This window comes from Lolium rigidum, chromosome 7, assembly GCF_022539505.1.
Source record: "Lolium rigidum isolate FL_2022 chromosome 7, APGP_CSIRO_Lrig_0.1, whole genome shotgun sequence".
Classification (NCBI taxonomy): Eukaryota; Viridiplantae; Streptophyta; class Magnoliopsida; order Poales; family Poaceae; genus Lolium; species Lolium rigidum.
In genome coordinates this window covers 44003353-44020149 of record NC_061514.1, presented here as the reverse complement: position 1 = coordinate 44020149, position 16797 = coordinate 44003353, and the positions used below count along the sequence as shown (strand labels likewise).

Genomic DNA, 16797 nt, shown 5'->3' with positions numbered 1-16797 from the left:
AGCACCTCACCCGTGAAGAAGAAGAATCCACCCGGAATAGTAGTATCACTCCAACACTTAAGTAGGTGTGAGTTGTATCAGGATCCCCTTGTATCGTAGAACGAATGAATGGTTCTTCAAACCAACGGTGTGTTAGATTTGTAATATGTGATGTTTGGTATGAATGAAAAAGTGTGGCTGGTTTTTTTCCCCCTCAACACTCCTCAAGTTTTCAAGTTTTAAATTCTTGACTTTTAACTCAAACAAACCATAGAAGTTTCCCTCTTATCTTATCATCTACTTCAATGTTCAGATGGCCCCTCCTACCCGCAACAACTCCCGTGCCAAGGCCAATCAGATACAAACGGAACACGCCAAGATGACCGACGCCATCAACATCCTTGCCATGGAACGCAAGGCACTTCGCCATCAACACGCCAAGAAGGATTACCTCATTGCCCGCCTCCGCGTGAAGATAGCATCACTAGAACGGCTCATCCCAATACCCCACCATGCTCTCAGAGGCAAGTCCAATGTGACTTGCTACGCATGTGGTGTTACTGGTCACTACTCTAACAAGTGCCCGGTGAAAGCCGCCAACCAATGCCCCAAGGACTGGAAGCAATGCTATACCCATTACACAAAACAACAAGTCAATGGTAACCTGCTATGAATGTGGAACGGTGGGTCATTTCTCCAATGCATGCCGCAAGAAGCTTGCCAAGATCGCCGCCAACCCCGCTGCACTGACACAGCAGCAGCGCCGTATCGCAACTAGAAGAAACTTTGCTCCAAACTACCCGAACAACCGCAACGGTCGCTACTACAACATGACGGCCACCGAAGAGCAAGAAGCACCTCAGAATATACCAAGTATGTGCCCTGCTAAATGATATCCCCCAATCTCTCGTAGGAACATAACTCTTCTTAAAATCTCGGGACGAGATTTGTTTAAGGGGGAAGGGTTTGTAACACCCCAAATTTCAAAACAAAGCAAAAATGAATTTCCTTTTTCCAAAAATGAGAACCAACAAAAACTTTTCTGAATTAGAGTGCTATGCTCTGTACTCCTACCGACTACTTATGTTGTTGTCTTGATGAGTGTTAGTATGTTTATGTGATAAACCTTAAAGTGATCAAGTAAAGATCACAAACCAAATAAAATTAAAAGAGAAAGAAATCAAATAAGAAAAACCTTAAACCCTAACCTTCTCCAAAATCCCTTGGTTATATGTTTGAGAAACCCCAAAATAAAGGAAAACCCATATGTGGGCCTATAGCCCTAATATGTGAATCTTAAACCCTACCTCTTCTTTTGGCTCAATGGTGGTGAATCTTTGCAAAACTTATTAAACCCTAAACCACACCCCTCTTGTCCTCAATCTTTGAGGAATAAAATAAAAAGGAAAAATCTTATTTAAAGAAAGAGGCATATATGCCTATGGTCATTTTCTTGGAAAACTTTACCTAGGCCTCTCTACTTTGTTGAGGAGTTTGGAAAACCCTTACAAACCTTATCTAGTACTTTTCCAACACAATCCAAAGTGGAACACAGGGTTTTCAAAAAGAGAGTAATAATGCCATAGAGGCATATGAGAGCAAAATATTAAATTTGTAAATTTGAGAATCTTGACCCTAGACTTGAAGTTGAATGGTTGGATCACTCCTAGATATCTTTTCAACTCTCAATAACATCTTCTGGAACAAGCATAGTCAAAGTAAAAATCAAATGCCACATATGCATAGAGGCATATGTGACCCATAGCCATTTTCCCAATTCTTGTCCTATGCACTTCTACCTTTACCAAATGATGTGAAGCCATCTCTGGACCCAATTTAACCCTAACTTGACCCTCCACCTTGCTCAAGTAAAGCAAGGGGAGCATCTTAAACGAATAAGAAAAATTGACATGTTCCCTCTCCTGTGTTTTGGCCAATTTTGCAAATCTTTGAGCTAAACCTTTTGGGATGGTTTCAATGGTTTGAAAATGTTTCTAATTTAATAAGTTTGACATTAGAGTCAAGACAAGTCCAGTCAAATGGAGAGAAATCCAATAGTGGGATAATTCCATTTTTTCCCTCACATACCCATAGGGCCAATTTATCAAATCTTGACCTAGGCACCAACCTTGTCTCAAAATGGTTGGATCCTTTCATCCAACTCCTTCTAACACCAAATAAACCTTAACCTTGTCAAAGTGAGGCCAAGAAAAATAAAAAGAGTAAATAGTTAGAAATTCACAAAAACCCTCACATAGGGCTTATGCCATTTTTCCAAATTGGGACCCTAGACCATTTTTGACCTTCCCCATTAGTTGTATAATGTTACTCAACATCTATTACAACTTTTGGACTCAAAGAAACACTTTTCAAATGGTTGTCAAATTCAAATTTGGCTCACATACAATAATGGTCCAATCTGCCATAATTATTCTGGTCCCTCCTTTGAGCCTCTCCATTTCAAGTTTTTCAAACTAAACTTTCCCAACTCCTTGCATGTCATCCAAGAGGACATCAAGGTGAACACTATGGTAAAGACCCCCTGGCCAAAATCATCTTTGATCAATTGCTATGCCCCTCCAAAGTTGGCACTTTTAATTAAGTGGAACAATCTCCCACTTAGTGAAAATTGTCATTCTTTAAATTTCTAAATTCCACCACCACCTTTCTTTGCCTCTGGTCATTTAGAACCAAACCATTTACACCCTTTTCAAAATTTTCAACCTTTTGAGCCAATTCAAATTTGGGCAAAATTTGATGAAACATAAATAGGGAACCACACACACTATTTGAAATAGTGTCCTACACTACCCATAATCTCCCCCAACCTACACCCTACTGTCCCCTTGCCCCCTCTCTGCCTCACACCACCACAGCAACCCTAGGGAAGGGCAAGACATGGCCTAGCCATGGCCATGCCAATGGCATGCCGGCCATGCCGTGCTCCCTCCTCTCTCCTTCACCTCCACTTCCGGCCCCGGTGCCCAAACCCGCCACCATGCATCTCTACACCACCCTAGCCCCTCCAACGGCCGACGGACGAACGCATCGACAACGACCGCACGAAGCGCGCCCAGAACGGCATCGGCATGCCGAGGACGTCGCGAGCATGCTCGCAGCCGACGTCACCGGGCACGCGTCGCCTCGCCGCAGCACGCCTCCCCTGGACCCCCTCTCTTCGCGTTGAGCATCGCCGTCGCCGCGCCAACCCGCCTGACACGGTCCCGTGTCCTCGCGCCGCCTGCCGCCGTCGACGCCGTCGACATTTTCCCGTGGACGCCGCCACAGACACGGACGCAATGCGTCGTCACCCGACCGTCCCCCACCTCGCTATCACGCGCGTTAGCCTCGCCTGGATGTCACCTACCTAGCGCCGCCCTCACCCATCCCCATTACTCGCCAGAAACGCCGCGGCCATGTCGACCCCGCCGCAGACCTCCGGCCACCTCGCGTCGCTATAAAAGGAAGCCCCCTCTCACCGATTTCTTCACACCATCATCATCGCCTCCCTCTCCTCGATCTCCTCATCCACTCCTCCATCGCACATCGCTCACCGCGAGCCCTCCAATTGCGTCGCCGGAGACCGCGGAGGACCTGAGATCATCGCCGACGAATTGGAGCACCATCGACGACGCCATCGGTACCAGCGCACTCGCCGTCGTCTACAACGTCGCCCTGCATCAACGCCGCCGCTCGCCGACGTCCCAGCTCGCCGTCGACCCCCGTGCCTCGCCGTGCCAGCGCCGTCCTCGCGTCGTCGACGACGACGAACCACAGCCGCCCGATCGCCATCTAATCCTACGGCCCGCACCACCCCGTACCGTTTCGGTGAGTTTCACTCACTGACGCGCGGGCCCCTTTGTCAGCTGGCCCGCAGCGCTAGTTGGGCTGCCCCCGGGCTTTTCAAATCTTTCGGCCCATTAATTTTCCCGCCGGCCCATTGTTCAAACCCTGTTAAATAAATTGGTTATAGATTTAAATACTGAACCCCACTTTGAAATTGAATAGTTTCAAATATGCTGAACCAAAATTTATGAATTTATTATATTTGGAAAGCTTAGGAAAATATCTATCCAATGCCACTGGCCTCATGGTCAATCTCTTTGTAGAATTAATCTGACAAAAATAACAAGTCAGGGACTTCTCTGCCTTAGAATAATTCTTAAAAATCAACCAATTTAGCTATTGAGTAAATTCCAACTCCTTTAGCTCACATTTGACTTACACTAATTGTTTATGAAATAAAATGGTGTGGTCACTTTGCATGATCATGCCCTAGTTTAAGAAATGTGCAATATGGCTAGTTTAACTAGTTGTTATTGTCCAAAACTATTAAGTAATTCATATGAAGTCTTATGCTTCATTTAAATCTTGTCTCAAGGGAATTCATGTGATGTTTGGACCCCTGGCCCAAACTCACCTATATGAATTACTAAGAGATTTAAATCATAGGTAGTGTTATTAAATGGAGTGAGGTATTTTACCTCATTTAATTCTATTTCTCAAATGATGATGATGAATGGTTGACTTGAGTCAACATGATTTCAGGCATGATTGTTTGAGAAATTTAATATGAAGAAGTTTCAATAAGAGAGAAGTATTTCTCAAACCTTAGATAGAAACTCTCATTTGCATGTAATGGGAGGAAATTATTTTTCCTCAAGCCACACAACCAATGCACCCTAAGTGTAGCATTGGTGTAAATACAAGTAATGAGAATAGTTAATGAATTGTTGAGGTGGTGAAATCCCCTCAATGGTAGTTGCTAACCTAGTTACAACTATGTGTTAAATCGTATGAGAGGTTTCCTTCTCATTTAAATCTTGGTCTCAAGTATTTCAACATGAGGTATGGACCATGGTCTATATAATCTTATGTTGAGTATTTAGTGACATTAAATCACTACCCTGTTAGTATTAAACTGAAAGAGGTATGAAACCTCATTTAAATCATTTTCTCAAATGAGGAGTATGAAGAGGCTGACCTTAGTCAACCTAGGTCATATTGTGTTCATCAGAGAAATTAAATCTTAATAATATAATAAAAGGAGTTTATTTCTCTGAGTTAATTAAAAGTAACACCTAAGTTAGTATGAGAGGAAATTATTTTCTTGAATAAGAGGAACACCTCCACCCACTTAATAGTAGTGTGAGATGCTAGTTTAAGCGGTGTGAAGCTTGTGTGTGATGAGTTAGTAGGTAAGTTTGGTATGATAATTGTGTACCCCGTATTCGTATTTTAGACGCTAGTACCGGAGACCATCAGGAAGGGGAGGACTAAAACCACCAGGAAGGAGAAGAAGAGAACTTCGACCCCCACTCTCTACCAAGGCAAGCTATTGTCATTAAGATTATTTGCAAGCCAATACCAATGCCAGTTAGTTATTGCAAGCTAGTATCATTGATCTGGTTTGCAAGCTATACTTTTGGTTGCAAGTTAATATTCTTGCAAAGTGCCAAGCCCCCTTGGAGCAAGGCACCATGATGCTTATATTTTCTGATGTGAACCCATCCCAAGTTTTGACTTTGCCAAATTCTTAATTGTTTTCTAAAACCAGTTACTTTTATAGTTAACTTTGGTCAGAGTACAAGTTGGTTACTAGAGTAGTAAAGTTAGCCAGCTTTTACCTATCCAAACTAGGCCTTTGCAAGTTGACACCAATGCAAGATGATAATCTTGCAACTTGCAAACCTCACTATGGGCAAGGCATTACCTTATCTACTTTATACCTATGCTCCTGATTTCCAGTAGTTTTGCTTTACAAGCTTTTATACTTGGGTTGCATCAAAATACTTTTTGATTCATGATTCACTTGGCTAGTATTGGACTAGTGCAAGAGTATCAAACTTAGCCTAGAAGCAAAGCAAAATACTTAGCACCCCTCGTACCTAGATGTTAGTGCTGATTGAAAGTGACTTCTCCATTTGGGAAACTGGAAACTGAAAAGATTTCGAAAACTTTGGAATGACGAGTCATTCTATTGAGAGATTTTGAAGGAGTTTTTGAAACCTTGGAATGAAGATGCATTCCATTGAATGATTTTGAAGGTGAATGTGATCTGTGAATGACTTGGTGAATTTTACAAAACACTGATGGTTGGGTTCGGATGCGATACCATTCCAATTTTACCGTACCCCCACAATACCTGAATCTGGGTAGGGCTTAACTGGAAGTTTGTGTGTCTTAGTATGGGTTCCCTCTAAACAAGCGTCATCGGGGTTATGCCGAAAGCTGCCTCTACCACAAAAGAAACGATATGATATGATGCGAAATGAGGTGAATGTCCGGCCCAAGCCTCGTGCGGCTCCCGGGTCGACGCGTTGGTCTTCACTCGGGAGGCCAAGCTCATGGGGAGAGGTGCTCATACTAGGGTGTGTAAATGAAAGGTTAGGATTGGTAGTTCGCGTACTCGCGTACGATAAATCAGGGCCGCTTACCCTCGACGAACTATTGCAATTGTTGTGGCACAAGTGTACAACCTCTGCAGAGTTAAACCTATTCGAATAGCCGCGTCCTCGGTTATGGACAGTTGGAAAGGCCATACTGTTCCGTCATCAGAATTTTTTTTTGAAAACTATGAATGGTGAAGGGTGACATATGAGTTTGAACTTAAATGGAGACTTTGACTTGGAATCACCCCAGAGTTGTGGGAATGACACTAATGTTTCCACCTGAGTTAGTTAGCGCAGAAAGAGTTGTTTACAGAAATGTTTGTGAACTAAAACTGGCTTTACGCAAAATAAACTAGAGCTTAGCACCCCCTTACTAGAATTGTTAGCACTTACATTAGTATTAGTTTGCGATACTTTAAAGTACTCACGGCTGTGTCCCTGGCTATTCAAATGGCCAGATTCTGAAGCAGAACAGCAGTATGAAGAAGACGACCCTCAGGACGCCCACGACAGCTAGGGAGCCTTCTGACGTCAGACGTTGGCCTGTGGACTCACGAGTCCCTTCTACGTTACGCTTCCGCTATGAAACTATGAACTATGTGTATGCTGATCAATAGATCAACTATTGGTGTAATATGGATCATGTGATCTCTATTTGTAAGACGACTATGGTATGTAATGAATGATGACTTATGATATTCAACTGTTATGTCTCGCAACAACAATATTCCTGGGATTGCGATGTATGGCATGACAGGCATCTGGACTTAAAAATCCGGGTGTTGACATAACTGGGCACTCACAAACCAGGCCACAGCATCAGGGACTCCTGGGAAAATGGGAGGGACGTCAGCGACAGAGCTTGAGAAGCAGACGTGGCTAACTAGGTACGCCACTCCGACGAACCTCCAGAGCTCAGCTCCTGTAGTTGGCTCAGAGCTGGAAAAGCAAACATGGTTGGCTAAGTACGCCACCCCGGCGAATCTTCAGAGTTCAACTCCTGCAGCCAGCACAGCGGATCAGATCAGTACCATACTGAGAGACCAGTTCGGCATGGTGCCGAAAAGGAGGGCAATCGGCTATTCCAAGCCGTATCCCGACGACTACGAGATGATCCCGCTACCACCCAAATATCGGCTCCCTGATTTCTCCAAATTCAGTGGATCGGATGGTTCCAGCTCCATCGAGCACGTGGGCCGATATTTGGCACAACTAGGACCGGCTTCAGTGTCGGATCAACTACGCGTGAGGCTCTTTTTACAGTCCCTCACGGGATCGGCTTTCGGATGGTACACCTTGTTGCCACCAGACTCCATCCGGACTTGGAAGCAGTTGGAAGAGCAGTTCCATACGCAGTACTATTCAGAGGCTTCTGAGTCCGGCATTGCCGATCTAGCACAATTGCGTCAGAAGCGCGGGGAAACGGTGACAGAATACATCCAGCGCTTCAGGAATCTTAGGAACCGATGTTATTCGGTTCGTTTAACCGAAAAGGAAGCGATCGAGTTGGCAGTAGCAGGCCTCGCAACACCGCTCAAGGACATGGCCTCCCAAGCAGACTATCCCTCACTGGCGCACACGGTTCAGAAACTGTCGGCATATGAACAGCGCCACCCGGACCTGTACCAGGACAAATTCAAGCATGCAGTAGTCCTGGTCAATGCAGAGGAAGACGAAGTTCCTGCGGGAGACCAAGAGGTAGCAGTGGCTGAATGGGCTCGGGGAGGAACCCCCGTGTCCTGCAAATGGGTAAAGCCACCAGGCCCGCCCAGGGGATTTGATTTTGACGTGACCAAGACTGGGCAAATCTTCGACCTCCTGCTCAAGGAGAAGCAGTTGACGATTCCTGAAGGTCTCAAATTCCCCACGGCGCAAGAGCTGAACGGAAAGCCATAATACAAATGGCATAACTCGCTCTCCCATGCCACCAACGACTGCAGGGTGTGGCGTCAGCACATCCAAGCGGCGATAGAGAAGGGACGACTGATTTTCAACCAGTACGCCATGAAGGTCGACACCCAGCCCTTCCCCGCCGTTAACATGGTAGAATGCACTTACCCTGAAGGTTGCCAGCCAGGATCCTCGTTCAGCATCAACATGGTAGGACCTGGGCACCACTCTGGCAAAGATGGAGACGAGGGCAGCTGCTCTCGTAGCAAGGACACGGAGGAAGCCGCTCCACGCGATCGGCTCCGTCATGATGGCAAGCGCTACGTCACGGAGGGAGAAGTGAAGAACATCGGATATCAGCGACCCTCTCTCGATCACCTCCTCAACAAGTATGTGAGTCAGTATGACCGACGCCGACGATCCAGCGATGATGATGAAAGAGATCGTCTGGCTAGAGAAGCCGGAAGACATCGTCGGCACGATCACGATGAGGAGGAGCACGAGCGCCGTGCCAAAGAAGAATCAAGGGAGCAAGATGACAACGACAGACACTGGGACTGCCCTTTCTTCAGACACTGCTGGGATTCAGGAATGAGCCAATTGCCCACAATTGGCAATTGCCCAGAATGCAACCAAAAGAGGAAGGAGGCAGCCAACGTGTCCGTGTTCAGGCGCTTAGGGCCTCTCCCGCCACAGAGCAAATGCGCTGAGTCCCCTCGGTGGGCGGATCTCGAGGATTCAGAAGACGAGGGACAAGAAGAAGAAGACAGGTACCACCGGCCAAGGTGGTGCCCTGATGGACTCAGCCGTTCATAAAAGCGCAGGGTTCAGCGTTTGCGCGGTCTGGAGGAAGCCGAAAGGGTATACTTGCATACGTTAAGGAAGGCACGACCTGATCTGGCTGCGAAAGTTCAGCGAACCCTGGACGAAGAGGGTCGTCCACGGAAAATGGAGTGGCGCCCCAAGCAAAGGAGAGCCGATGATGAAACATCGGCTGGTACAAACATGGTGCTCGTCCTTCCGACGGAGCTTAGTGCTCCACGATTCTACGACGCACTCAAGGTGGACGATAGCAGGCGCATCAAGTCAGAGGTTGGGCTGGTTTTATCCACCAGCCCGACCGCGTAGCTGAAGCAAAGCAATGAGCAGACATGGCGAGGCTGATCCGTGTGATCGGCCCCAAAAATTTATGAAGGAGCATTACGGAACCTTCGATCGCGCGCTTCGGCCGATATGGAGGCCGATTCCAGCAATCGGCCAAAATTATCTTCACCACATGTTCCGCTTATGTGCAGCATCGATCTACCGGGCAGCGGCCACGTCGTCGGATGAGGGTCGCACGAATCCTTGCGGAGCCGACGTGCAAGTGCAGTGCCCTAGCCAACCATAAAAGCCGATATCTGCAGTCACCTGGCAGATTCGGCTCGGGGGGTATATAGTCAGATGGACATGTGCAGCAAACATGTGTACAATAAAACATTAGGGGCCGATTAGAGAAAAATCGGCCAGTAAAAAAAATTTTTTTTTAAGAAAAGCCGATGCATGGCCATCGACTCAAGAGAAACTCTAATGGAGGAAGAACTCCTCAATGGAGTGGTTTAGACAGCTCAAATCCTCTCTTCAAGCCAAGAGCAGCAGGGATGTGCAAATCAGGTTAAGGGAGGGTCGCGTCAGATCCACCGAAGGAAAGGAGCCGATCTGACCTGCAAAGACGAAGGAGTGGACTGAAGGAGCTCGGGGGGCAGCTCACCCTGAGGGTTCTCTCGTCTCGGGAAACCGATTTCGTTGAGATCGGCCGGCTCCTCGTTATGATTCGAGGGCAATGGCGGTACATTGGGCTGACTCACTACCTTTCCCGCCTTGATCGAGGCTCGGGGGCAGCTTGCCCTCGAAGGACCCTTTGCTACAAGGAGCCGATTTTGCTGAAATCGGTTGGTGTTACATCTCAGCTTGAGTTAGCAATGGTCTTAGAGAGCCCCCGAAAGCGAAGGGGATTTGGAAGAGAGGGATCCGACAGAAAATGTCCGGAAACCCGAGGTTGATGATGAGGCCAGGCATTCATTTCGTGGGTTTTACCGTTGAATCCAACATTACGCTCAGTGGCTGCGGGTTGGATTTGTTGAAAGTTTGGAGGTCTGGATTTGAGCAAGGTTTGCAGGTTACCGATGTGTTGCCATCGGCTTGTTGAGCGACGATCAAATTAGCGATCGGCCAAATTAGCGTAAAAGGAATCGGCAAAATCGAAACTGGAGGAATTCTTCATTGATAAACAAGATTCCTTACAAAGAGTGAGTCGATTACTCAAAGGGAGAGGTACAAAAAGAGGGGTCTGCCGACCAAACTGCTGCTACTAGACCTACACTAGTGGATCCTATCTACGGACCATCGCTGCCGTCGTCGTCGTCCTCAGAGCTTTCATCGGCACTGCCGCCGTGGGGCTCTTCATCGCTGCTTCCGTGGCCCTCGATGGGAGCTTCATCCTCCTCGTCATCATCGCTGTCGTCGTCGTCCCACCACATGCGGAGACGTTTCGCCGGTGGGTAGCCCTCGAGGGAGTCGTCTTCGTCTTCCTCCTTCTCTTCTTCGGAAGAGGGACAGCCGTCCTGTGGGAGTAAGTCATCCTCGCTTTCCGATGCTAGTTCCCCATCGGCTAGGAACTGGAGATCTTCATCCCCGCTGGTTAGGGACTTGTCATCCTCGGACCAGACGGAGGAGGCATGGTCCTCCTGATCCCATTCTTCTGGTGCGCGTACGTCCGGAGGTGTCTCGCGGGAAGAGGAAGACCCATAGGAAAGACCGGAAGAGGAAGAAGAGGAAGAAGACATGGTAGCGCAAGAGGGTTTTTTGGGTGCCAATGGCTGGAACAGAGAAAGGATGAAGAGAGCTAATCGATCGGCACAGTTAAATAATGAGAAGCCTGGTGGAAATTTAATGCCATTGCAATTTCCGAGGAAGTGATGCCCAAGCTATCGAATTTTGCAGAGAAGCTGGAAAGACAGGGCATCATGATGAAGGATACTGCGACAGGTCTGCTCTGCCATGACATGACCCTTCGAAGGAAAAACAGAGTGGTTTTGGAATTACCAATTCCAAAACTAGGGGGGCATGTGTTATCACCAGAATTTGACCGAGTCAGAGGTGGGCCGCGATCAAGATGAAGTTGAAGAATTTATACATGGAAGAAATACGTGAATCGGCCTTATGTACCAAGTTGGGCGAATTGCCCGTGTATCTGTAACATATTAGGATACGTGTCGGTTAGTTAGAGTTTTACCCGTGCACGGTTAGGTGCACGCCTAAATTAGAAAGTCCCCTGGACTATAAATATGTATCTAGGGTTTATGGAATAAACAACAACCAACGTTCAACCAATCAAATCAATCTCGGCGCATCGCCAACTCCTTCATCTCGAGGGTTTCTACCGGTAAGCAACATGCTGCCTAGATCGCATCTTGCGATCTAGGCAAGCACAAGCTCCACGTTGTTCATGCGTTGCTCGTCACCGAAGCCTTGTTGATGGCGAGCAACGTAGTTATCATAGATGTGTTAGGGTTAGCATAGTTCTTCGCGTAAACATGCTATCGTAGTGCAACCCTTGCATATCTAGCCGCCCTCACACCTATCTCAGGTGTGGGGGCGGCACCCCGCTTGATCGTTATTTAGTAGATCTGATCCGTTACGATTGCTCCTTGTTCATCAAGGATTAGTTTAATATCTGCAATAGTTAGGCCTTACAAGGGGCTGGAGGATCCAGCGGCACGTAGGGTGTCGTTCGTTAGTCCTAGACAGGATGTTCCGGGATCAACCTCGTGCTGGTTTTTAGGCCTTGTCTAGGATCGACTTACGATCACCGTGCGTGGCCGCGAGGCCCAATCCCGAGTAGGATGTTCCGATTATGCGGTGAAAACCCTAAATCGTCGTAGATCTAATTAGCTTTATCTTGATCAAGCAGGACCACCATATATCGTGCACCCCGTACGAATCATGGGTGGATCGGCTCCTTGAGCCGATTCACGAGATAACCCGAGAGCCGATCGAGGCTCGTATTTAATGTTTACGTGTATGCCATGCAGAAACTAAGCGAGGCATCTCCATCACCTTCCTGACCAGGTATAGGTCAGGTGGCACGCCCTTGCAATCAGCATCGGACGTGTGACCAGAAGGCTTTGCGGGCCGTCGCTCGGAGGGACCTCGGCCAGCCGCAGCCGTAGGTTGTTCCCGGCTCTACGGTGTTGCCCGTCGCTGCCCGCCGGTGGGTTTCTGACGTCAACAACACGTAAACATTAAATACGAGCCTCGATCGGCTCTCAGGTTGTCCTGTGAATCGGCTCAAAGAGCCGATCCACCCATGATTCGCACGAGGTGTACGAATATATGGTGGTCCTGCTTGATCGAATAAAGCTAAAGCGATCTACGACGATTTAGGGTTTTCACCGCATAATCGGAACATCCTACTCGTGATTGAGCCTCGCGGCCGCGTACGGTGTTCGTAAGTCAATCCTAGACAAGGCCTAAAAACCAACACGAGGTTGATCCCGAACATCCTGTCTAGGACTAGCAAACTACACCCTACACGTCGCTGGATCCTTCAACCCTTTGTAAGGCCTAACTATTGCAGATATTAAACTAATCCTTGAAGGACAAGGAGCAACCGTAACGGATCGGATCTACTGAACAATGATCAAGCGGGGTGCCGTCCCTACACCTAGGATAGGTGTAAGGGCGGCTAGATGTATAAGGGTCGCACTACGACAACATATGATACGAAGAACAATGCTAACCCTAATACATCTAAGATAACTACGTTGCTCGCCATCAAAAAGGCTTCAGTACGAGCAACGCATGGACAACGAATAAACTTGTAGTGCCTAGATCGCAAGATGCGATCTAGGCAGCATGATGCTTACCCGGAAGAAACCCTCGAGACAAGGGAGTTGGCGATGCGCCTAGATTGGTTTGTGGTGAACGTGATTGTTGTTTATTTCATAAACCCTAGATACATATTTATAGTCCGTAGACTTTCTAACGTGGGAATAATCCCAACCGTGCGCGAGACAAACTCTAACTAACCGACACGTATCCTACTATGTTACAGATACAAGGGCAAACTAGCCCAAACTTTGCATATAAGGCCGATTTACGTATTTCTTCCATGTATATTCTTCAAGTCCATCTTGATCGCGGCCCGCCTCTGACTCGGTCAAATTCTGGTGATAACACATGCCCCCCTGGTTTTGGAATTGATAATTCCAAAATCACTCTGCTTTTCTTCGTCGGGTCATGTCGTGACAGAACCATCGCAGCATTCTTCATCATGATGCCTTGCCTCCTCAGCTTCTCTGCAAGATTTGACAACTTTAACATCACCTCCTCGGAAACTGCAATAGTATTAAATCTCCACCAGGCTCCCCCTTATTTAACTGTGCGTGGCCGATTCGCCTCTTCATCCCCCTCTTTTGTTCTAGCTATCGGCACCGAAAAACCTTCTTTCCCTGTAGCAATGTCTTCTTCTTCCTCTGTTTCCTCCGGCCTCTCTTTCCAATCCTCTTCCTCGAGCGAGCCGATGTCAGAGCCAGAGTGGGACTTCAAATTTGTGTCAGATGGCCCACCAGAAACCCTCGTCGGATCAGATGGCGACCTGCCCCTGACTGATGGGGAAGTTGATCTCCAGCTCCTCATTGAAGGGGAACTGGAGAGCGAGAGCGAGGATGACCTCCACTCCTGGAGGAACCCTACTTCCTCCGATAAGGAGGAGGAAGAGGAAGACGAGGAAGAAGAGGTGGAACAGGAAGGAGAAGAGGAAGACGACTCCTCCTCCTCCGCTGGGTACCCGCCGGCGAAGCGCTTCCGCGCTTGGGCGGACAGTGAAGATGATGATGATGACGAAGAGGAAGAAGCTCCGGCCGAGGGCTGGGGCAGCAGCGACGAGGAGTCCTCCGGAAGCAGCGCCGGCGGCAGCTACGATGCCGATGACGAGGGCAGCGAGTAGAGTAGGACCAGTAGTTGTTATCACCAGATTTTGGCTAAATCAGGAGGTGGGCCGAAAGAGAGATGGGCTTGGAAGACTACACGTGGAAGATCTCTGAAGCGGCCTCGCACGAAGAGTTTGGGCTAGATTGCCCGTGTATCTTTAATTATGGTAGATTGCATCTTAGATTAGAAGATAGAATTTTACCCGTGCACGGTTAGGTGCACGCTCTGAATTAGAAAGTCCCCTGGACTATAAGTATGTATCTAGGGTTTATGGAATAAACAACAACCAACGTTCAACCAACCAAATCAATCTCGGCGCATCGCCAACTCCTTCATCTCGAGGGTTTCTACCGGTAGTAACATGCCGCCTAGATCGCATCTTGCGATCTAGGCAAGCACAAGCTCCACGTTGTTCATGCGTTGCTCGTACCGAAGCCTTGTTGATGGCGAGCAACGTAGTTATCATAGATGTGTTAGGGTTAGCATAGTTCTTCGCGTAAACATGCTATCGTAGTGCAACCCTTGCATATCTAGCCGCCCTCACACCTATCTCAGGTGTGGGGGCGGCACCCCGCTTGATCGTTATTTAGTAGATCTGATCCGTTACGATTGCTCCTTGTTCATCAAGGATTAGTTTAATATCTCGCAATAGTTAGGCCTTACAAGGGGCCGGAGGATCCAGACGGCACGTAGGGTGTCGTTCGTTAGTCCTAGACAGATGTTCCGGGATCAACCTCGTGTTGGTTTTTAGGCCTTGTCTAGGATCGACTTACGATCACCGTGTGTGGCCGCGAGGCCCAATCCCTGAGTAGGATGTTCCGATTATGCGGTGAAAACCCTAAATCGTCGTAGATCTAATTAGCTTTATCTTGATCAAGCAGGACCACCATATATTCGTGCACCCCGTACGAATCATGGGTGGATCGGCTCCTTGAGCCGATTCACAGATAACCCGAGAGCCGATCGAGGCTCGTATTTAATGTTTACGTGTATGCCATGCAGAAACTAAGCGAGGCATCTCCATCACCTTCCCCGACCAGGCATAGGTCAGGTGGCACGCCCTTGCAATCAGCATCGGACGTGTGACCGTAAGGCTTTGTGGGCCGTCGCTCGGAGGGACCTCGGCCAGCCGCAGCCCTAGGTTGTTCCCGGCTCTACGGTGTTGCCCGTCGCTGCCCGCCGGTGGGTTTCCGACGTCAACACATTCTCGGCACGCCCGGTGGGACAAGCTTCTACATCGACCACATCGCCATCTACATCTGAGATGGCGGACGGCACGCCAGTCACGTACGAGGACCTGACCGATGAGCTCAAGAAGAAGTATGACGAGATTAAGGTCATCCTCGAGGCCGACCTCATCGGCTCTTTCCACAGAACCCGTTCACATGGCGTCAGGTGGAAGGGGTTCTCACCGGAAGGCGCACTCGATGGGGTGGATCTATCTGTCCCGTCAGAAGAACGTACCAGGGCCGTGCGCCAGGAGATTAGTGGCATGGTGACTCACTCGTTGCATCGCCATTCTGAGAGTCTGGTGAATACTCTGGAGCATGTCGCCGTTCGAATGATCAAGGAGGTCATGAAGAATCAGCACTCTCTACCAGAACCAGCTCTCGGGACCTACCGAGGAAAAGTGCCACTTCAGTCCCGTCCACCGTCGCCATCCACATTGGCGGCACCAGAAGTGCCTAATTCACCGTCGTGCGCCGTTGACAGGGTTAACGACACTCACCCTGGGAGGTGCCAACCAAGATACTCGTTCAACATCAACATGATAGAACTAGGGCGCCCCCCTGATGAGGATAGAGGCGAGGGCAACTGCTCTCATAGCAAAGATAAGGAAGAAGCTGCTCCGCGCGATCGGCCCCGACACTGCCGAAAGATCCTGGTGATGATCAAGATGGAAGCCGATTCTAGCGATCGGCCTGGGTTATCCGTACCACCTGCTCTCCCAGTATATGGCGTCGACCTCACAGGGGACGGAAAGCTAGGGTATGGGTTTACATCGGCTGATAGGCTAGAGGAAGTCGACATCGGTCCTGGGGATAAGCCGCGACCGACTTTTATCAGTAAAAAGTTGGATCCACAGCTCAGGAGACAGATGATAGCTCTGTTAAAGGAATACCCAGATTGCTTTGCATGGGATTACACGGAGATGCCTGGTTGGACAGAGCATCATCGAACATCGGCTCCCCCTCAGAAAGGATTTCGGCCGTTCCAACAACGAGCACGTCAGATGAGGGCCGAAATTCTGGAAGAAGTCAAGAAAGAGATCGAGAAAATGTTGGCCGCCGGGTTCATCAGGCCATGCAGGTATGCTGAGTGGATCTCCAGTATCGTTCCTGTGGAGAAGAAGGACGGCCGATGGCGAGTGGCCATCGATTTCCGAGATCTTAACAGAGCCACTCCAAAGGACGAATATCCAATGCCTGTGGCAGAAACGTTGATAAATGCAGCTGCCGGCCACAAGGTGTTGAGCTTCATGGATGGCAACGCCGGTTATAACCAGATCTTCATGGCTCCGGAAGATATACACAAGACCGCATTCAGAGTACCAGGGGCAGTA

The 16797-nt window shown here is 48.4% G+C and overlaps 1 pseudogene; it reads left to right on the top strand.

Annotated features, from left to right (window-relative positions):
* Positions 1 to 292: 292 nt before the first annotated feature.
* The window catches only part of LOC124671245, a 41456-nt pseudogene continuing 24951 nt past the window's right edge, over positions 293 to 16797 (top strand).